Genomic DNA, 24,659 nt, shown 5'->3' with positions numbered 1-24,659 from the left:
AGATGTAAAGCAGTTTTGTCCATGGGATGTTAGGGATGAGTATATGCCTGATAATTTGGAAATGTTTAAAAAAGTGGTGTTGAAAGTGAAGAGCCATGGATTTTCTCCATGTAGTGTGGTACTGTAATAATGTTTTGGAATACTGGAAACGAATTGTAGAAAAATTTACAAAAAAATCGAAACAGTCCCAAATACGATAGAGGTATTACTTTTGGGGCTACTAGAAGACGAGCATTGGTCCAGAGGTACCAAAATATTCTTGCAAGATGCACTGTTTATAGCAAGGAAACAAATAGTGGAAAGATGGATACAGCCTACACCCCATTAGTTAGCCAATGGGTAAAAGTTGTTATTCAGATTATACTATATGAAAGAATAATGTATGAACATAGAGGAAATGAGCAGCAATATCATAACATATGGGGAATGGGGATTAATAATGTGGAATAGTTTTTTCTTGTCTCTGGATATAAGGAAGTGGTAGAAAGGATCCCAACTTGAAATGAGGAAAGGAAATAAGATATATAATAGGAGTAATAGCTATTGTATGTGGAAGTAGAGTTGAGAAGATATCAGAACGGAATGGTAAAAGAGTTGTATGAGAATTGCAATTGTATTTGGAAATAATGAAACTGAAATATTGTATTTTTGTATTTTACATGTAAGAAAAAAAATTGTATTAAAGAGTGTTTAAAAAAAATAAAAAAAATAAAACATCACCCAGTCCATGTATTGAAATAATAAAATATGCTACTGGTTTATAAATAAATATTTATTTATCAACAGGAAACTGGGGCTCTTTTCAGGCATTTTAGCACTAAAAATAGGGCCTGTAAAGCGCCTGAAAAGTGCCTCTCAGGCCTCCCCAGTGTGAAAGCCTGAGTGCTTTCACACAGGGCGGTGCCCTTGCAGGACATTAGAGAAAGTCCTGCAAGCAGCATCTTTGGGGCAGTTTGGGAGCACTCCCAAAATGCCCTGTCAATTGAAATGAATGGGCAGTGCTGCCGAAGTGCCTGAAAAGCGCTGCGGTAGCACCGCAACATGTGCACGTTTAACCCTTTCCTCTGCTGCTAGCGGATGTCAAATGCACCCCGCTAGCAGTGCTTTTTGGCCGCTAAAACTAGCGATGCTTTACCGCTATTGTCGCCACCGCCCGAGTGGGAAAGGGGTCTTACAGATACAACTGGGTCTTTGAGGGCAACCTGAATGCTGATGTGACCCATGATGAAATTGAGTTTGACACCCCTGTCTTGATCTGTAAAGGATTTAATCTCAGTTAAATTGCCAAACAACAAAAATTTTTCTCTGTAACGTTTTATGAATTCTGTATAGCAGTTCATTTTCTGCAGTAGCTGATTCATTAGACATGTGCATTTTGTTTCGCTCCAAATTAGTTTTCCACCAAAATTCAACAAATTTGTTTATTGCGAAATATTCTAATTAATGAAACCCATTTTTCTGAAAATTCAAAAAGCCCAAAATCAAGAAATTTGGAAATTCGAAAATTCGAGAATTAGAAAATCAAAAATTTTAAAATTAGAAAATCTCAAAATCAAAAATTTGGAGAATCGGAAATTCGAAGATTCAGAAAATTGGAAAATCTAAAATTTGAAAATTTGAAGATTTGAAAATTAGAAAATTCTAAAATCGAAAATTTGGAAGTTCGAAAATCAGAAAATTTGAACGAAATTCTGAAAATTATAAAAACCCGAAAATGTGAAAATCTGAAATAATAACTACCTAACTATTAATAACTCTTACTAACTATTAAATTATAGGTATTGGAATTTTCTTTAAAATTTGGCTGTTAGTGAATGTAATGAATCCAAAGTTATGAATTATCTGAAATAACGAATGTCGCATGTAAGTGAATGGAACGTAACAAATTAATAATAATAAATAATAACAGCAATAAAAATGTATAAATAAAGATGCAACATTCGTTATTTTGGATAATTCATAACTTTGGATACATTCATATTCATTTCGTTCACTAACAACCAAATTTGAAAGGAAATTCCAATACCTATAATGTAATAGTTATTATTAGTTAGTTATTAGTTAGTTATTATTTAGGATTTTTGAATTTTAGGATTTTTGAATTTTAGGATTTTCTAATTTTATTTGAAATAATAATTTTTCGATCATAACAAATGACCTGAAAAAAAAAAAAAAAACACAAATGAAACGAAACGCAAAACAAATAGATTTTTTTGGCAGTGCACATGTCTATGATTTATCATAATTAAATAATTATTTCCTATGATCATTAGTACCATTTAGTAGTTATAATGCTGTATTTTCCTAATTCACTCTATGCTTACAAATGAAAAACATTCAAACTGTTAAAAAACTAGCATAATAACATAAATTTGTGTTCCTAGTCATACAAAACAAATGTAGATCCTATTTTCTCTATCGATTGAATGTTAACTTTAAATGATCTTAAGACTATTTTCTGTTGGGATCAAATGTTACATTTTCCCTGAGAAAGGCAACACGTAGAAATGGACATTTCACACATATTACAAACATTACAGTTATTATGTGTGACTTTTAGGAAAATGCTGGGAAATTTGTATTGTTAATATTTTTCATTCTATAAGGTGTATTGGTTTTAACAGGTACGATAACAAGGTACGTTCAAAGAGAAAATGTTTCAAGAGTAAAATATAAGAAAATATATGTGCAGGCCAAATCGGTCAGACAAGCAGCGTAAAAACAGATTGCATACTCTGAGAATACAGTAGGTGTTGTACAGGGAATGGTTAATTAAATGCATCTCTTGGTATATGGTCTGAGCTCTGATGTGATTTGGCTTTATCGTGGAACAGTGGGTTGTGACTGGGGGGGGGGGCAGGACAGTGGTTCCCAGCTAGTGGGAGAGAAGAAGAGGATGGGAGGATCCCCATAGCCACCCCATAGTGGTCCCCCTGCCGTTTGATTCTGTAGTACTGCCATGACTCCCCACTTAAGAGGGTAGGGTGGAAGTATGCACTGTTAAAACATGGCATCAGGCCTTATTGGGTGAACCATGTGAAGCAGTTCAATGAACTGTGCTGGGGTCTGGAGTCAGAGCAGGAATGAGATTGAGTAGGAGTGCAGTTGGGTAGCCCAGGTCTACCAAGACCATAAGTTGCTATTCTTTCCATAAACTAGTATACATTATAGGATTCGTTACCAGCCATGTCTTTTGTATATATAGCTATGGACCAGGGGTGGATGGGTAGGAGGAAGAAGAGAGAAAATAAATGGTTCTAGAGAGAGGGGGAGGAAGGGCGAGAGAGAGGGTGGGGGAAGGAGAGTCAGATGAGTCATCCAGAGTAAGATTCATTGTGAGGAGTTGTCTCCTGGGTATAAAAGTATATGACAGTATTCGGCCCAGGGTTCCCAGGTGAGTTCAAAGACACAGGTTTTCTTTTGTATAATACTATCTTCTCCTGCGCCATAATCCAGAATATTTTGTGCTTCACTGCTGAGCTGAGATTGGGACTGGGGTTTTTTTTTCCAGTGAGATGCTATTGTAATTTTGGTACCCAAGAGAATGAAGATCACTGCTTGTGTGTATTTGTCTACTTTTTCCACTTTGAGGTTAATGAGTGCTATGTCTGGGGTTTGGGGACCTGTGTGGCCATTACCCTGCATATCAGAGAGAAAATTTTGTTCCAAAGGCCTCTTATTTGTGGACAGGTCCACCATATGTGGAGCATTGTGCCCACATGGTTGCACTTCCTAAAGCACAGCGGGGACGCATCTGGGTAGAATCTGGCAAGGAGAGAGGGAACCCTGTACCATTGTGTAAGTATTTTGAGGCTAGCTTCAATCAAGGACATATTTAATATACCTTTAAAGGAACGTTGGAAACAGATAATCCATGTATCCTGATCCCATACTATATTAAGGTCGTTTTCCCATGTTTGGGCGCAGGAAGGCTTGGACAGAGATCTGGCCAAGGAAGAATATATGATGGATATCCCTCCCCTCTGATCCATGATGTTCAAACACCATGATTCATAGGTTGTGATCCTAGGAGGATCCGGCTTGTTGGGCCAGATCGATTAAAGAAAGTGGAGTATTATTGACGCATATCTGAACCTTTCAGAAGTGGGCATCTCTATTTTACTCGTGCAGAATGCGATTGAAATGGGGCCTGTAGAGGTGAAAAAGTTCCCTATTTTAAGTAAACCTTTGTTGAGCCACCAGCTAAAGGCTAGGATGTTCATTCTTGGGGGGAAATGTGTGTGAAACACGTGTGTTAGAGGACTTAGGGCTGAGATTAATGAGGGGTGTTTGTGCATCTGGTCGCATAGGGCCAGTGAATGAGAAAGGGTGGGGGCTAGAATGGGAGGTCTGAGTTTAGTGGGAGACCATAATAAGAAGTCAATTGTGTGAAGGGGAACAGCTTGCCTCTCCATTGTCACCCAATCAAGTTTCAAGCCCCGTGAGTATACAATAGAGATCTGGGTGAGTTGAGCTGCTTGGTAGTACCACCAAATATTGGGGATAGCGAGTCCTCCCTGTGATTTAAGTCTAAACAAGTCTAAATATTTTTAGAGCACCTCCTACCTTTAGGTCCCCAAATAAATGTTAGAATTTTGAATTGAAGAATACGCAGTTGTGATTTCCTGATTGGGATGGGTAGAGAGCTGAATAGATATAATAGGCATGGGAGGAGAGTCATTTTGATAGCGCTAACGTGGCCTAGCCATGATAGGTTATGTGTAGCCCAAGTTGAGAGGTCTGACTTCACTTTATAGAAAATGGCTGTGTAGTTAGAAGAGTATATCAATTTTGAAGGATAAATTTATGCCTAGATAGGGGATAGAGGTTGAGCACCAAGAAAATGGGAAGTGGTCCTGTAAATTTCCAAGTAAATTGGGGGGAATTGTGATATTTAGTGTTGAAAATATTTTTATTGGCGCTTTTCAAGAGAAAACAGTAAAACAGTAAACATCATGAGAAAAAATTTAAGCAAAGAACAGTAACAGAAATACATTTACGGGAGACCAGTCAATGACTGTCGTCCATAGCTGGTCCCCGTCAGTAAGCCTGGAGAATTGGGAAGAGAACCTATTCTCTGATCCATGAGGTTATACCAGTGAGAGATGCTCATGGGTTACTACATGAGGCAATGTGTAAACAATAGCATAAAGGAGACAGAAAGAGAGGAAAGAGAAGAACAAAACAAAGAAGGAACAAGGTGGTAGAGGGGTGAACTGAACAGCAGGGGGGAGGAGAGTAGAGGGAGGGGGAGAGGGGGAAGGATTATGCAGGTAGGGTAAGAGGAAGCCCAGAGTGTCCCTATGCGTTCGAGATTTTGTTCAACAAAGTGTCAGAGGAGGAGAAGCGGAGCCAGATCGACCATTGAGTTATAAATTTGGTGTAGGTGTCATTGTCCAGTGCCAGCATCTCCTCCATTCTCATGGTATCATTCATAATTGATACCCACCGTGACAATGGGGGAGTAGTCTTTGTCTTCCAATAAGCGGGTATCAGTTGCCTAGCAGAGGACATAAAAAAACTAAGCAATCTTTGCCTCTGCGATTTAATAGACCCGGGCAGTATAGAGAGTAATGCAATTTTCGGAGAGATAGGAACCGGTCTATCAGCTATAAGATTATACCATTCAAAAACCTGCATCCAGAAGGGGCGGATCCTCTCACAGTCCCACCAGACATGTATATAAGTTCTGACTGAGGTTTCACAGCGCCAGCAAAAGGCTGGTGCAGACGGGAAGATTTTTGGAAGGTTGCAGGGTCTCTGTACCATCTGGACAAGAGTTTGTAGTTCTTTTCTTGAGAGTAGCAGGAGATGGTTGACTTATGCGTAAAGTGAAAAGAGGTGTGCCATTCCGGCACAGAGATGTCTTCACCCAGGTCCGCAGACCACATCCTAGTGTAGTGTGGCAGTTGATCATGTGCTAAAGTCTGCAGTAGGTTATATAAGGGGGAAAGGAGGTGTTTGGGAGTTTCTGGAAGCGAACATAGTTCCTCAAAGTTGGTAAGCTTGTGATGTATTTGAGAGGAGGAGTGTAGGCGTTTGGTAAATGTGGACACATGTAAGGCTGTGAGCCAGTCTCCAGTGCCTGCCGGAGGGACCGGAGTCCCCTGAGAAGAGTGTACAAATGTGTAAGCTTGTGGCCATTCCGTGCGTTTAAAGGACCCTAGGGAGGCTGCCCCTGTACCTTGTGGTAGAGCGGGATGGTCAAAAAGGGACGTCAGGGGGCCTGGGTCAGAGGAGAGGGTGGTGTTCAGTCCTTTCTTATACCATAGCTTCAAGGAGGCCAAAGTCAGTGGAATTGTGATATTTAGCGCTAAGGATTTTGACACGTTAACCCATCGACTGGAGGCATTACCACATTTACCAAATTTATCAAGTAGGGAGAAAATTTTGGGATTATATATTTTAGCGGGGAAGTAACAAATAGCACGAGATCATCTGCGAACAACGTGCATTTGTGCACCTGAGGTCTGCAGAGAACTCCTTTAATGTCAGGGTGGGTTCTGATCAGGATGGCTAGGGTCTCGATAGCTATGGCAAATAGGAGGGGGGGAAGCGGGCAGCCTTGAATGGTGCCTTTTTCGATGTTGAGGGGTTCTGAATAGCAGCCCTGAAGTCTTACCTGCGCACTTGGGTTAGAATACAGGGAGTGTAGTGTTCCCAGAAAGTTGGGGCCGAAGCCCCATCTTTCCAGTAGGTTAAACAGGTAAGGCCATGTAACTGTGTCGAAGGCCTTTTGGAGGTCAATTGACAGCAGAAAGCCTTCTTGGTGGGGGCTGTCATCTCAGTGGGAGTTGAGAAAGGAGATGATGTCAACGGCCCTTCTTATCTGGTCAGGACCCTGTCTCTCTGGGATAGAGCCCGTCTGGTCTTTATGGATATAGAGAGCGATGCAGGATGAGAGTCTATTAGTTAAAACTTTTCTCAAGATTTTTATTCATTGTTAATTAAGGAGATCGGGCGGTAGTTAGTAACCATGCTCGGACCCTTGCCAGGTTTAGAGATATAAGCTAAAATTTAGGGCTTTATCCAGGGGAGAACCAGACCTGAGGGATTGAATGAATCTGACCATATAGGGGGCTAGGGTGTTGGCAATTTTTTTATAATAACCAACCAAAAAGCCATCAGGACCCGATGCTGAGTTTTGTTTAAGATGTTTTATCACCTCCAAGACTGTCATGGTTATGCAATAGTTTGTCTGCTTACCTGTTTCCATGTGTTCATCTAGAGACCAGCCGACCCTCACCTGTCTGCTTTTGTAATCCATCCTCTGGCATCACATGGCTCCACCCTAGCTACTATCAGGGAGCTCTATATTAACCTGTGCACTGCAGGCCAACGCTGCTGATCAACCTTTGTGTGTTAGCTTCCTGTTACCTGCTGTGTGATCTTCTTTTGTTCCCTTACCAACTTTGGCGTGTCCTTGACTATCCCTGTTTGCCTGTGATCCTGACCTTTTGGCGTGTCCCTGACTATTCCTGTCTGCTTGTGGCCCCGACCTTGGCTTTGTCCCTCACTATCCCTATCCTCCTTTTGCCTACTGTGGGTGCGAGCTGGGGGACCCTGGAGGTCGCGACCTGGAGCCAGTTGCAGCCAAGTCCATCCTCACCACTAGAGGCGCTGGTGAACACCTGCTGGCTCTTAGACTCCGCGCCCCAGGGAATCTTAAGCTCTAACCCCAGTGGGATCTGTCTCTTGTTTGCAGCAGTCAGCCGTAGGGTCCACAACCTTGCGGTGCACTCCTGATCCCTACGGTGTGCATCTGTCACCTCGCCTCAAGGTGACCTGACAAAGACTTCCATTTCAGTTATTTCAGAGTGTTCTAATTTTAGGAGGGAAATGTTATTGAGTAAGGCATTGAGGTGAGATTGTTTAATTGATTTCTTATCTATGTAAAGAGTTGTGTAGAAATCATGGAACGCCTCCATGATGCCTCTTGGGTTTTGTTCTCCCACCTAGGTGCGTATTTTGGGGAAAGCCTGGGAACAGGGTTAGGGGATAGTTTGGCTGCTAATTTGTCCCCGATTTTATCCTTCTGGGAATAGAATCGAGCTCTCGACCATCTGAGGTATTTCTCAGCTTCTGTAATTAGGGCAAGGTTTAAGGTTGTTCAGGCCGATTCTAGAAGTTCTAGGAATTCTCTAGTGGGGTTTCGTTTATGGGTTTTGATAAATGAGTGGAATTATGTGGTAAGTTTTCTAATGGTTGCCCTGTGTTCCTTTTTGAGTAGAGAGATGGTTTGAATAATCTTCCCCCTTGTCACCGCCTTATGGGTAGCACGCAGTGTTTCTGGGAAAATTGAGTCCTTGTCATTCAGTAGGAAGTATTCTTAAATGTATTTTCCAAGAATTGTGCATTCGACTGGGTCACTTAAAAATCCCCAGTTGGGGGGGGCGTGGCGACCGCCGACTGTGATGGCCGCACAATTTTAGAGCTCCGCTCGGCTCTGGGGGAATCACCGGATTACGGCCTGTTCGGACTTGGATACGCCCGCCACTGTCAGCCACCACCTAGCCGCCATCAGCCTGCACATCGGGAGGATGCGGAAGAAGCACCAGGCACCGGCGAATATGCAGAAACTGCCGGAGTTTTTCCCGGCCGCGTCCCGCGGACTCCAAGAAAATGGCGGCGGGAGACATTCCAACAGACCAGCGCACAGTGCTCTAGCGCAAGCGCAGCCACCAACACCAACGTCACAAGAGAGAGCGACGAGAGAGGTGAACGGAAGAGACAACCCCGCCGAACAGGGAATGCCACACACCCGGCATAACAGTTCTGGATCCACATCTCCCAATCAGTCTCCTACCACTAGAAGCCCTGTCAAATCCAAGCCAAGGCTGGACCCTGAGATAAGTGCCCATGACAACAGATACTCCGCACTGGATATGGAGGTGAGTGGGGCACCTGGTAGCGACACAAATATACATCCCCCGGTGGACCAGTTTGCCATGTTTCCAACTACGGGGCAATCAGTGTCGGATACCACTTTAAAAGAAATGCTCATGTCGCTAAGATCATCATTACAAACCGACATGATGTCATGTTTTCAACAATGCAGGGCTGATATCACTGATCTTGGGAACAGGGTGAATCAAGTTGAACTCAGAATGTGCGACGTTACCGCATCTTTCAACTCACTGGTAGACTCCCACATGTCCCAGCAAGATTCCATTTCTAGAATTCAGACCAAATTAGCTGACCTCGAGGACCGTTCCCGCAGGAACAATTTGAAGATCCGAGGTATACCGGAAAGTGTCGCAGCGCAACAGCTCCACAAGTACGTCACCGACATGTTCCACGCCATTATACCCTCCTTATCTGCCCTGGATTTAAAAATCGATAGAATCCACCGGGTGCCCAAACCGTCCTTTCTACCACAAGAGACTCCTAGAGATGTCTTACTCAGGGTCCACTTTTTCCAAACCAAGGAACTTATCCTGGATAGTATTCGCAAAGCGGACAATCTCCCGGAACAAGCAGCAAATATTCAAGTGCTTCCAGATCTCTCGCAATATACGTTACAATTGCGGCGCAACATGGCGACCTTTACAAAGGCACTGCGTAACCACAAAATTGTATACAAATGGAAGTACCCTGCAAAACTCATCGTTTCCCACCAAGGAGCCAACCACATGGTCAACACGTTGGAAGAAGGATTACAGCTCCTGCACCAATGGCAAATATTATTACCAGATACAAATCAGGAAGCACACCTTCAACATAGAGCACCGCCTGGCAAGTTGCAACCAGACTGGCAATTCCATCACCAAAGACGCCCAAGCTCTCACCGCACCTGAACTCATGTCTACAGGCTTATAATACAAGTTGACATTAGGATTCCCCTAGAGCTTATGGTACCGTCCACCGTACCCTAGCTCCTACCGTCGGGCAGTAACACTGCCTGGTCCACTTGGACTCTTTGTTCTACTGTTTTTTAAGTTTGTTTATATTTACACTTTGTGTTTTTTTTCTTTTTTCTTTTTTGTTTTCTCTTCAACCGATAACTGAGCTAATCCCCAACGGCTCCAATTGTCTGAAAGATCCTTGACCAAGAAAATGGACATCGCTGCCTACCTAACTGTTCAACCTCTTGCCTGCCATTCCTGGCAATCGCATCTTACAATAGATGTTACAGAAAGTCTTTTCTATCTCAACATTGATCCTTACTCAACCCACTACTTGGGCTCTGATCAACTCATTCTTACGATCCCACAATTTCCACAAAAAAAAGGGATGAAACCTCATATTCCACCCAACCAACGAAGGTATCTTCTAACCCATCACCCTACTGCTATAAATGACAGTTAAGTTTTTAACAATAAATGCGAGAGGCCTTAACCACCCGGCCAAAAGGAGATCGCTCTGGAAGGAAGCAATCCAGCACAAGGCGGATATCCTGGCGGTTCAAGAGACGCATTTTCATAAATCAGCCACGCCTAAATGTTCTCATCCAAGTTTTCCACATGTTTTCCTTTCATCCACCACAGCGAAGAAGAGAGGGGTAATGTTGGCAATTAGAGACACTGTGTCGTTTGAAATGAAAGACTCATTCATAGACCCAGAAGGTCGCTTTATAATACTGGTCTGTATAATTGACAAACTCCCGATCACCTTAACGTGTTTATATGCTCCCAACTCGCATCAACTTAAATTTCTTAAAAAGGTTATCAGGCAAATAACAGTCATGCGAGTTGGGAGTATATTAATTTGTGGAGACCTTAATATGATTATAGATAGTGGTTTGGACACTTCTTCTCGAACAAAAAAACGTGGCCCGAATTTCAGGGACTTACTTGTTAGAGAAGAACTGTACAATGTCTGGCGATGTTTAAATGCTAACGATAAATCGTTCACGTATTATTCCCCAAGGTACAATTCATACTCTAGATTAGACATGTTTTTAGTGGACAAGGTGCTGCTGCAGAGGATATCCCGCTCTACCATACACGACATAACATGGTCGGACCACGCTCCGGTGGTCATACAGATGGAGAGCGGGAGAACCTTTGCGACGACACGCTTATGGAGATGTAATGAATGCCTGTTTCATGATCCAAAACTTCAAAAAGACATTGCACAACAACTAGACGAATTTTTTAGTATCAATGTCCCTGATGCTACCAATTCCTTCAATAACTGGAATGCCCATAAGGCATATGTCCGTGGTATTCTTATTAAAATGAACTCCAGACTTTTTAAAGAACGTAATGCCAAAATTACTAATCTTGTCACGGAAATTCGGAAGTTAGAGCAGGAAAATCAAAACACGCCTACAGTAGCACTAGCCTCGAAATTATCCACCGCACGCTTTCAGCTAAGGGAACTTTTTAGCACGCAGCACGAACAATATCTGTCCAAACTTAAATTAAACTACTATGCAAACAATAATAGAGCAGGCAAACTCTTAGCTAACCGGCTTAAGGATCGCAGATCAAAAACTGTAATCCCACATCTGTTCTACCCGAACTCCACTAAGAAAATAGAAAATCCACAAGACATCGCAAACGCTTTTGCAGACTATTATTCGTCGCTATATAATTTGAAGGACGATCCCACAGCCCCACAACCGAACAGTACAGACATTGACAACTTTATATCTAAATTGGTACTCCCCTCGATTTCTGAATCCCAACTGCAAGCAGTGAGTGACCCCTTTTCCATGATGGAACTAGAAAGAGCTGTAAAATCCCTCCCTTTGAATAAAGCCCCAGGTCCGGATGGCCTTTCTAATGGATATTACAAAACATTTAAACAATCACTCTCCCCGCACCTACTATCACTATTCAACGAAGCCAGGGTGAGAGGTTCCTTTCCTCCTGAAATGCTTCAAGCATATGTTATTACCCTACCAAAGCCTGGTAAGCCCCCAGATGTTCCGGCCAATTTCCGTCCCATTTCCTTGTTAAATGGAGATATCAAAATGTACGCGAAATTACTAGCCAATAGGTTATACGACCTCATCCCAGATCTAGTGAAACCAGACCAAACCGGGTTTACTAAAGGTAGACAGGCATCAGATGCCACCAGAAGACTCCTAAATATAATTCACCATGCGGAGAGTAGGAAAACGCCTTCTCTGCTTCTTTCAATAGACGCAGAGAAGGCGTTTGACAGAGTGCACTGGGGATACATGGAGGCGGTCCTGAAGAAATTTGGATTCCAAGGTGAATCATTGTCCGCTATCTTAGCTCTATATTCCAGCCCATCAGCTAAAGTATACACGTCAGGCCTCCTTTCGAAAGAATTTAAAATCACGAATGGAACCCGCCAGGGATGTCCATTATCGCCATTCATCTTCAATTTAATGATGGAACCTTTGGCGGAGACCATTCGTAGCCACCCCCATATTTCAGGCTTCAAGTTCCATAAGACCACCCATGTCATCAACCTGTTTGCTGATGACGTGATTCTTCTTCTTACCAACCCTACGGTTTCTCTTCCATTTACACACGATATTTTAAACCGTTTCGGCACCTTGTCGTATTACAAGGTTAATTTTACTAAGTCATTAATACTAGACCTGGGAGTTAATCCCCACGCTAAGCTACACCTGCAAAAAACCCTTCCTTACATTTGGGCAAAGGACACTATACCATATCTGGGTGTTCACCTATCAGCCAATATCTCAAAAATTGCAGACATAAACATTAAAATTTTACTTTCAGACATACGGGAAACTACGAACAAAATGTCTAAAACGGAATTGTCATGGGCAGGCAAAATAGCTTCTTATAAAATGATCATCCTCCCTAAAATCCTATACATCTTTCGAACGCTCCCCATCCCTTTCAAGACGTCTCACTTTTACGATTTAAACAGATCCCTCAAAAAGTATATTTGGCAAGGGAAAAGAGCACGTTGCTCACACAAAATTCTAATAAAACACAGGAAAGTAGGAGGGATGGGCCTCCCGGACATACAAGACTACTATTGGGCCTCTATTCTAGCTCAAGCCAAATGTTGGTTTCACACTCACCCCACCCCACTTTGGGTCAATATAGAATCCACAATTAATAAAACTCAACCGTTGAGTCTTTTACTGCTTGCAGATATTTGGAAGCCAATACCCTTAACGTCCCTTTCCCCGACTACTAAAGTGACGTTGATGGCGTGGAGACAACTGTTAAGTCAACCTAAAACTAGCTTTTTCTCCTACACGACGGTACAAACTCCACTACAGACACTTGAGGTGCTACTTCCATACAGCCCCATCAAAAAGTGGACAGAACACGGGATAACATGGGTAGAAGAACTCCTGGACAAAGATGTTCCCTTACAGTTTCAAACCTTACAAAACAAATTCGAACTGCCTGCCTCACACACATGGTTATATAGACAAATATATTCTTTCCTATCTAAAAACACCCCACCTACAATAGAAATTAACAATATAGTGTGGCGTTTTTATACCTGCGATCAAAGCAAGGACAAAGGCATATCTCTCATGTATAACATACTTCAGTCTAAAATGGAATTCATCAAAACTCCAATGATTCTGTCATGGGAGAAAGATCTAAGTACAGACTATGGGACGGAACAATGGTGTGACGTTTTTCGTTACAACTACAAAGCCACAAGGTGTATCAGCCACTGGGAATTAACACAGAAATTAATAACAAAATGGTACAGAACGCCGTATCAACTTGCTAGAATGTTCCCTACACACTCAACATTATGCTGGAGGAACTGCGGCAACCCTGGGAAAATCCTTCATATATTCTGGCAATGTAAACATCTAACCAGCTATTGGAGGAAAATATTTACAATACTAGCTGACATTACGGGGATATTACAAGCACCAGACCCGGCGCTAGCAACCTTGCACTTAGGAATAAGTAACTACCCCACTCAATTTAGATGTGTAGTAACACACATCCTAATCACTGCAAAACTAGTAATAGCCAGGCATTGGAAAGATACAGTCTCCCCAAACCCGTCAGAAGTAATGGCACAAGTAAACCTTAACTTCAAATATGAACGACTTCTAGCACTTAGATCTGCCTCTTGTATAACTTTCGACAAAAACTGGAAATGTTGGGAAGATTGGTATAAACGTTGAGATGATTACCCCTTCCCTCTCCCTTTTCTCTTCCTTACACTAACCCCCCCATGGCCTCCTTAACGCAGATTTTATTATAACAATATAGGGTCATATAATGAGTATATCTGATGAGTTGGTGGCTGTCTAGTTGTCAGGAATGCACGAAATTCTGTAGCTTAGTATATTTTCCTTTTTGTTTTCTTTTTCCTTGTATTTCTTGGATTGTTTGTTAATATATCATACTCTCCTCCCGGACTGGATCCTTCTTGAGCAGCATGATCCCGGCAGGGGCTCAGGAAGGGACCGGTTAGGGAAGATCGACAAACAGTACAGTTGGTCTGGTATACTCTAATAAAGTTATCGGTTCATAGACGCTTATTTCAATATGATAATAGAATGAAAAACTAATAATACTATGGTTATTGTTACAGTGTGATGTTGTTTATGTATGTACTCATCATCATTAGATTGTATTTGTAAAATCCCAATAAAAATTATATAAAAAAAAAAAAAAAAAAAAAATCCCCAGTTGAGGCTCCATGTGAATTTTGTACTGAGGTTGGGTGTTTGTTGTAGGTATAAAAGGACCATAGAGTGGTCGGATATGGGTGTATCCCTAATGACAGCTTTTGTGGCTGAAGGAATGTTGTAGGATTGAATAAAATGTGGTGTTTCCTAGTGTAGACTTTGTGTGGGGCAGAGTAATGGGTGTAGTCTTTGGACCGGGGTTTAAGTTCCTTCCAGATATCAATGAGGCCCAGAGAACACAGTGTGGAAGCTATTTTAGTGCTCTGTTTTGAGGGCTTTTTTGTCCGAGGGGGGCCATTCCCTGATTTATCTAGGGAGTAGTCAAGTGCAAGGTTTGTGTCTCCTCCCATAATTATTTTCCCCTCCAGATGTGGACCAAGTGTGGAAATCATGCAGGAGAAGAAGTTTGCTTAACCTTTATTTGGAGATCAATAAGAAATTAGGGAATATGTTGTGCCATCTATGGTGCCTTTTACTAATATGTATATGCCTGCTTGATCTCTGATAGTGTCTGAAGGAGAAAATTGCAGTTTTTTTAGAAAAGCATATGGCTACACCTTGCGTTTTGTTCCCTGCATTGGAGAGGTAGAACTGGGGGTAGTTGCTATGTAGGAAGGAGGGATTATAGGTGAAAAGGAAATGGGTTTCTTGTAATAAAAGGGTTTCAATCTTTTGTGATTGATAGTGTTTGAACAATTTCTGTCTTTTAACTGGGGAATTAATCCCCTGAACGTTGTGGGTGGCTATACAAAGGGGGGCAAATATGGTGTTGTCAGCATGCATGGATCAGAGGGTGGAGTGTAGATCGCAGAGTTGAGCCTCTGCGTGACCTGGAAAAAAAGGGAGAGGGGTTGGGGGGGGGGGGGGGTGGACCGGTCCTAAGAAGAGAAGACATGGCAGGTCAAAATCTTGGTGCAGAACAGTATAACAAACAATATAAAAGCAGAAAAGGAGAAACCCCAACCCCTTTGCAGGAAGAAGGTGCTGCAGCCCACTTACTGCAAGTCTTTTAAAAAAAAAAAAATGTTGGGGGTGTAGCAAAGTCCCCGAGTGGAGGGAAAACGCCACTCTGAGACAGTTGGAGGCAAAGTGCGGCTGCTCCAGCCTCCCCACCAATTAAAAAATAAAAATAAAGGTGGAGATCTGGATGCGGAAAAAAAAAAGAAATAAAAGGGGGGGGGGGGGATATTGTTATAAACATATAAGTTTGATGTATCCATTCACCCTTGGTTGGGAGTTTCTACATCCCCCTCCTGGACACTCAGTGAGGCGAGGGGGTTGAGAGAAATCCACTGTGGAATTGATCATAGGTTAAGATAGACTGTCTGTGTGGACCCGGAGTTCCTGGGGAGGTGAATATTATCGTCCCTCATCAAAACGCAATGACTTTGGGTAGAGTTACTCAGGGGGTCTGGACTGGTTGGTGTCCAGGGCAAATGACAACTGTTCAGAGCTGTTGTAGCAGTGATGTTACTCAGTTGTCATAGGCATGGTAGAAGAGATGGGCCAGAACAAGTTTGTTTCAAGGTAGGAGCAAGTGACTCGAGTACTCAGCTGACCAGGGTTTGGTGAGCAAAATCCTAGAAGATGAAGAAGGGTTCAGTAGGAGCCACTTTAAGGGGGTCGACCATCCTTAGATCTCTTCACTTGTTGGTTTTGCCACATAGGTTTGATAGGGCTTGTAGGGAGAGGCCTTTTTGTAGAGATGGGGGTTCTGGGATCCGATGAGGTTGCTGGAACCTGGGAGATGAGGCCCAGTTGCAGAAGCAGACGCTCTCCAGCCATGAATGTCGAGAAGCTGTAAGATTTGTTCATGTGGACAAAATTTAAGCGGAAAGGAAAGGACCATCTATATGTGAATTTTTTTTGTAACAAAACCAGGAAAAGAGGTTTTAAAGATCTTCTTTTTTGTATTGTATAAGGTGACAGGTCTGCAAATATTTGAATGAGGTGTTCTTGTATAGGAAGGTTTTCAGTTTCCCAGGCTCATCGTATAACCTCGTCTTTAACCTTGTAAAAATGTAGGTTTTACCGCAATGTCTCTGGGTAGGCAGTCCTGGCATGGGGGCTGAAGGGTCCTATGGGCACAATCCATTTCCAGGTGATGGTCTGAAGTATCTGGGATCAGATTTTTTACAAACATGCGGACGATCTTGTCAATTTCTTTTAAAGATTCAGGGAGGCCTCCGAGTCTAAAATTACATCTGTGGGATCTATTTTCAAGATCATCCAATTTTGAAAATGCAATATCCAATTGTTCATGCAACTCCTGAATCCTGTCAGTATTCTGGTTAGCTTTGGCAATGGTCATTTTTGGCTTTGATCGCTTCTATTTTGGCCCCTAGGTGATGCAAGTCTGCTTGGATAATGGATATGATCTGTGTAGCAGTTTGGGCCAAGCCCCTGGAAAGCATTTTAGAGAATATCTCCATTAATGATGTTAAATCAGTGGGAGTTGCAGGGATTGACCTGTTGTGAGCTCCGGGGTGTTCTGGAGTATTTGTCAGATCCTCCATCGGGATGAGGAGAAGGCCATCTAAAGATCTGCCCAGCAGCGATTCTGTGGAGTTTGGGGACAATAGTGGGTTCATCTGGGTACTCACTGTGGGGTGATGTGTTCCCTCTGTGCAGGCATCCGGGTCCGCCTGGTCGGCGATGGATTCTTCTGGATCCGACTCTGGGCCTTGTGTGTTTTTGGTGGCTGCCATATTTGTAGAGGCCGGAGGCCCGGGGTCAAGCTGCCGGGATAAATACTGTCTCACTGTGCATCCTATCATGTGGGGTGTCCTCGGGCCTCTGCAGTTGTGGGAGGGAGACAGAATCCCCATTTGACGGCTGTGGTGGGGAGAGCTGGCTGGAGCGGAGCTCTCAGAACATGTGACCGTCCGTGGAGCTGCTGTGCATGCGCCTGCACTGTTAATATTTTTGTTAGTAGACCCCTATGTGTTAGATTTTTTTTTTAGTGAACACACTTTAAAAAAAGGAGTGTTCATTCACTTTTTCATTGGCAATGACAGGGTTACAGAAAAAAGTGTTGTGAAAGAAGCTTACATGCAACATTTTACAAGAGACAAATCAGTTTTCCTTGAATTTGTTGAGGAAGTGTTAATTGCTATTGATGTCTACAAATAAAGATGGATGGAACACAGGATGCTTCATGTCATGGAAAAGTGTCACAGGTTGTACACAATGTCCTCACTGATAAAAGCAAACAGGGCTTAAAGACAACTCGGAGGATAAAGGTCTGTATCCATGGCAGTAGCTAAATAATATACAGCTATTCTATATACAACCGTATAAGTTAATATACAAAAAAAAAATCTAAAAACCTACAGTTTTCACATATACAGATGAATTCTATGCAGATACAGTGAGAACACCCCCCCTCCCCCTTAAATAATTTCATTTTGTTGCCTTGCAGCCTGAAATGAAGACAAACACAGTTTTTGTTTTATCCAACTGTGTTTACTAGTACAACTTATAACATTAAAAGTAAAAATAAAATAAATAAAGTAAAATATATAACACCAAGTCAGAAAACATAAAAAAAACAAAAAAAAAAACAGAATCACTGAGTTGGAAAAAGGATCACCTCTTGTGTCAGTATTTTGGCAGACCACATTTTGCTATTATGCTTTAATTACAGTAGTCTGTTTATACACTTTATATACTTTAGCTGTTTACAACAAAGCTACTTTTTTATGTTTTATATAAAACATATAATAAGGGAACTACAGTGGGTATGGAAAACAATCAACCCCTTTAAAATAATAACATTTTGTTGCTTTGCAGCCAGGAATAAAGGCAGACACAGTTTTTGTTTTATCCAGCTGTATTTACCAGTGCAACTTATAACAGTGAGTTGGAAAAAGGATCACTCCTCTTATGTAAGTATTTTGATGAACCACCTTTAGTCTGTTGGGATATGTCTCTACTAACATTGCACATCTAGACTTTGTAATATTTGCCCACTCTTCATTGTAGAACTGTTCAAGTTTAGATCAATTTGATGGTGACCGTTTGTGGACTGCAGTCTTCAGGTTATTCCACAGATTTTCAATAGGGTTTAAGTCTGGTCTCTGACTAGACCATGCTAAGACATACATCTTTTTCTCCTTCAATCACTGTGTGGTTATTTTTGCTGTCTACTATGGGTGACTGTCATGTTGGAAGGTAAATCTTCTTTCCATTGAGAACTTTCTGGCAGAGGGCAAAAGATTTTCCTAAATCATGTAACGGTATTTTGTCCTATCCATTTTTTCTACTATCCTGACAAGTTGCTGCAGAAAAACACCCTCATAACAGGATATTACTACCTCCATGCTTGACTGTAGGAATGATATTATTTGAATGGTGAGCTGTATTGGGTTTCCACCAGACATATCGTTTGGTGGTGAGGCCAAGTGATTCAATTTTAGTCTCATCTGACCGTAACACCTTTTTTCCTCAAAAATCTTGGCCTCAAAATCTTCACGGTGCGTTTTAGCAAAGCTCATGACTCATGACTGTATGTGGAAAAAGAAGGTAAAACACTGCGCTTACTTAAACAAACTTAGCTGCTAACATTCAAACAAACAAAGATAAAGTACATGTGAAAACAAAAAATGTAGCGCTATAGAGTGATTGTACTATGGAACCTAGAAGTGGTTTCCTAGAAGGTGAGAACAACCTGTGTTTCAGGAAACAGAAAAATGTTCTAAACTTATAAAAAAATAAGTGTAAACAGCATCATAAACAGAGTGCAGTGATTAATACGGTGTGGCAAAAACAGTGCCTGAATAGTAAAACAACAGTGGGATCACATAACATGAATCCTATGTGGGCAAGCTATTATCAGTTCATCAGTATGTACAGTTCATCAATTTAAGCATTAATCTCCTTCTAAGACCAGTCTTCCCGTATCAGCCAGGACAGTATGGACACCAACAGCAACAATCTATTTGTCTGTAGCACTCTCAGCAACACTTTATAAATGTAAGGTAGGTACTCTTACCAGAGCTGTTGGACCCACATGACCTATAACAGTGGGTCAAAAGAGCTTGTAATCCTGGAAGGATGTATCCCGGCTTCCAATAGGCTGAACCGTGATGTAGAATCTATAAGGGGATACCTATTGAGATACTAAGTCAAGTACCAATATGCTTAGGCTTGCATTTCAATAGGTTCAGAATTAAGATGCAAGATGTTGACATATCAGGAAACATCTGCCTGTGGTGAGAGGCACAGAGATAGATAGGACTGGTTACGCAAGAATATGGTCAGTCAGCAGATGCTGAGAGGGCAAAATAACTGTCAGAAGATTGTATTTAACCTTTGACTTACATTTCAGGAAAGAACTAATGTCATGAGTTTAAGAAAATTGTTGATGTATGTGTAAATGACCCTATTGGCCCTTCACAGGGCAGGGCTTTTGTGTAATACCACATAAAAGACGGTCCACTTTCCATTAAACCTTGTAATCAGTTACCACGTACCCACGAGTATGTGTATTTGGTTATCCGCCGGCGTTTGGGACCTCCATTGAGCCACTCCAGCCTAGGCTATCCAGGGGAATCTAGAAGACGAACACCTTACAGTTTTGGTACCAGAAAGTGGGGTTTGCACAGGTAAGTCATTTACACCTTTTACCTCTTTTTATGGTAATTGGCGTTTATGCTTGACCTGTCCAAACAACCATTATAAGAAATTTAATTGTATATATATATATATATATATATATATAAACTGTGCCTTCGCAACGGACTAGGCTGGTCCCTTGGGGGGTGAAAAGGGTTCGCAGGTACTGAGGAGTCTGACTAGGTTGGTCCGACTATAAACTAAGAGAGATATTTATGATTATATTCTAACACGGGAGGTATCATATACGCCCGTGACATAAGGATTGGCTAAATGGACGCCCACTTTGAGAACTTTTAAAGTGCACTATATATATATAATGAAATGCATCATGATGTGATTACTTGATAATGTACATGTAACGTTTTAAAGCTGAAATCTTAAACCATAAAAATATGTCTGTTTCTCTTTAGGTGCAAGCGTAAGTATATAGAGTATTAACGTTGTATAAGATATAATTATATAGAGTGGATATCTGTTTGAATAAACCCAAATGTTGTTAAATGAATACAGAGTATTAAGAACCAGATTGTAGTGAGGTAGCACCCGCCTGTTCACACTGCACGCTAGGTTTATTTTTTTTCTTAGCATTTATGAAAGGTAGATTCTTTTGACCACTAGACCTACAGGCTTCTCTTGCAGACTTGGTGTAAGAGGGGTATATCCCGCCACCAGGAAAGATTTACCCTTCATCGTATATTAAGGGTAAATCTTCATAGTTTTATATAAGTCCATCTGCCCCAAAAAAGATCAGGGATCCTACTCCCAGACCAGAGACCGGATTGTTGAACAAACCGGGTGTTATGACCTGTGTCCTGCCACTAGACACACACTGCCCAGACTACTAGATGGGGAATTCTGCAGCAACCCAAGCCATGGCCACCCCATCACCCTATGAATTTGTCAGTAATATGATCCCTGGCCCCCAGGTAGAACCATTTTGGACACAAGTCCGAGAAAGGTGTCAGCAATTGGGGATACATGACCCAGGGCCATATGGTCCTTGTACTGAGGAAGACTGGCAGGAAGTAAGTAAAATATGCCAAATCCACAAAAATTCGTACCCTCCAGGGAAGTGGGAAAATATTCAATATATGAAAGATTGTTACCATGCATGGGATAAATGTCTATGCAAATATAAAAAGAAGCATATTAATAAAACTACGAAGCTTACTCCAAATATAGGACCCAGTGCTATGGCTGAAGCCACTGCAACCCCTTCACCTCCCCCTCCCCCGCCTCAATGTCCACCCCCACCTTATGTTATGGTAAAAAACGAGGATGGGACGCCAGGTCCATACCTTCAACTATATCCTTCACTGGATCCTGTAGTCCTAGCCGCCATAGCACACACCACAGCAACACCACAACAAGTGGCCCAATGGGAACAAGTAAGTAGGGGCAGAGAGGAAGAGGGGAGACAGGAAGAAGTTACAGGACAAGAAGAGGTGGGTAGTCCCGAAAAGCAGGAATTAGAGGCAAAGATAAAAGAGTTTGAAGAGAGGAAAAAGGAGGAAGAAGAGAAAATAGGGAAAAGGAGAACTGAGTTAGAAACACTTATGGAAGGACTAAAACAAAAAGAAATAGCCCTCAATGAGGCAGAAAAGGTACAAGTGGATAGGAAAATAATGTTAGAAATGTATCAGAAAGACTTGGAAGAAAGGAAGAAGGAATTCCAGGAGGGAAGGGAGAGAGAGGAACAAAGGATGGAGGACTTAAAAAAGGAACTAGAAAAGTTAAGTAGGCAATTAGGGAAGAAGGAGGAAATGTTAAAAGAAGCGCAGGATAGGATTATATCACTGCCCCCCACCACTACAAGAAGCCATACAAAAGAGACACCTATTCCCAAAACTGAGGAGTCAGGTCCAATTAGTAAAACAGGGACATTATCCATAGAAGAGGAAACTGAGAAAGAAGTAGTAGGGGCCTCATTCAAAGCACCTTTGATGACCATAGGGGACACCGAGGTGCATATACCATTACCTTTGGGTACACTCTCCAAAATAAAAGAACTATGTCCCAATCCCAAGAAGTATCCACGAGATGCAGGTACCTTTCTGGCAAAATATAGTGCAGGCACAGGGCTTGACAAAGATGACATAAAAGGTATTCTTAGCATTGTAGACCCAGACAGCCCAGAAGAAGCCCCTGTAGACAACCTATGGACAACCCATATCCAGACCGATAAGGATTGGATATCCTTTTGGAAAGGCAGGGTGGTCATTGGTCCAAATTATACAAAGGATCATCTGCACTCCAAGAACTGATCCTAGCCAAGTAGGAACCTAAAGAGAAATTCTATGATTACTGTACCAGAGTATACTCCCTATGGAAAGCTGTAGATGGGGCCACACCACAATTATTTACTACTACCATCATGTCGGGAGGCGATCCCAAAGTGACGCAATTGCTCAAATTCACAAACCCCAAATGGGCGGAGCAAGCACCAGATGAATTTATGAAGGACGCCAGGTCCAGAGAGACTTCAGGAGTCTTTGAACAAAAAGGGGGAATTTCCCCCTCCTTGACACAAACACAAACCCTAGTCACACCTGAAACCTCATCCTCACCACCGCACCTCATGACCATGCAGCCCTACCCACCTGACCAAGGATGTTTCAATTGTGGGGAACAGGGACATTGGAAATCACAGTGCCCATATAGACAGAGGGCGAGCTATCCAAGGGGCAGGGGAAGGGGGTACAACGCTGCTAATCGCCCCCCCCCCTCACACTACAAGGTACCCCCAATACCCGCCACCTCCCCAAACACCATCTCAAAACCATGCGCTTGCACAGCCACCCTACACCCCAACCTCTAACAGACCTCCCCCTCGAATCCCCATGCAGTGGCCGTCTACCCGACAAACACACCCCCAATAGGGATGCCTAGAGTATGTCCCTTCCCTCAGTCTGGTGTGCCACAACCTATCATGGAAGAGTCTACCACAAGTTATATTACGCGTAGACAACCACATAGTGTGTTTCCTGCTTGATTCAGGTGCCACTTTTAGCTCATTAAATGATGAGAGGTATGACACACCACTGTGTACTGAGGGACACTCTATTGGAATAAATGGGACATCGGTTACTCATTCCGTCACCCCGCCTTTACCAGTCTCTACCCCGGATGGACTAGAGCTATGTATGCAGAGTTTCGCTGTCCTGACTTCCTGTCCAGTGTCCCTAATGGGCAGAGATTTACTATCCCAGTTGAACATTACCATTAAGTTTGACAAAGACGGCTCCCTCACTGCGAGTTCCCCTCTTTGTGACTTACACAGCCCAAAAAGACATGCACACAGGAGTTTCTTTCTAATGATACCTTCCTCCCTTGACCATCACACAATTTGGGCAGAAAACAAAGGTAGTGTGGGCTTTATTAATTGCACACCATATGCACCCCAAATGCGATCAGATGCGGGGATACAATATCAAAAACAGTATCCCCTACCCCCAGAGAAAGTCAAAGGCATCTCCCCTCAAATTAATGATTACATATCAAAAGGTATCCTGAAACCAATCATCAGTCCCTGGAACACGCCCATTTACCCCGTAAAAAAGGCCAGTGGGGAGTGGAGACTTGTACAAGACCTAAGGGCAGTTAACAAACAAGTGATTCCACTTCCACCCCTAGTCTCAGACATCACTTTTATCTTCTCATGTATACCGGCACATTCTCTATGCTACACAGTGATTGATTTAGCAAATGCCTTCTTTAGCATTCCCATTGCGGAAGAGGCCCAGCCTATGTTTGCCTTCTCCTGGACGGAGGGTCAGTTGACGGGTCAGTTAACCTGGACACGCCTGCCTCAGGGGTATGTTGATAGTCCTGCTGCCTTCTCTATGGTACTCAATGAGACTGTCAAATCTTGGACGCCTGAGCGAGGGTCGGTGCTAATACAGTATGTGGACGACTTGCTCTTGTGCAGTCGCACTGCTGAAGATTGTGCGGTCGATTCCACATCTCTGTTGAACCATCTAGCCCACATCGGGCATTTAGCATCCAGAAAGAAGATACAGTGGTGTATGCCACAAGTGGAATACTTGGGGTGCATACTAAAAAGGGGGACAAGGATGGTCTCCCCCAAACGCGCCGCAGCCCTACAAGCTCTGAGCCCCCCAAAAGACAAGGCAGCCCTGCTCTCATTCTTGGGCGCTGTGGTATATTGCCGCCAGTGGATCCCCGACTGTTCTCATTATGATGGCATACTAAGAGAGGCCACCGCCTCAACAGCCCCTAGGCAGGTTGATTGGACAGAGGAACGGCTTAAGGCCTTCCAGGCCCTATTGAACAGTTTGTCATGTGCACCCGCCCTGGGGTTGGTAGACTATGGTAAAGCTTTTCAACTATACTGTGTAGTCTCGGGGACCTCTTTTGCCGCGGTTTTGACACAACAGCATGGAACAGGCTACCGCCCTGTCTCCTACCTATCTAAAAAACTCCCCCTTCAGGTTCAAGGCATGCCATCATG

The sequence above is a fragment of the Lithobates pipiens genome, unplaced genomic scaffold (assembly GCF_037356315.1).
Source record: "Lithobates pipiens isolate NorthernLeopardFrog02 unplaced genomic scaffold, aLitPip1_a1.2 Scaffold_10, whole genome shotgun sequence".
NCBI lineage: Eukaryota > Metazoa > Chordata > Amphibia > Anura > Ranidae > Lithobates > Lithobates pipiens.
This window is presented reverse-complemented; position numbering follows the sequence as displayed.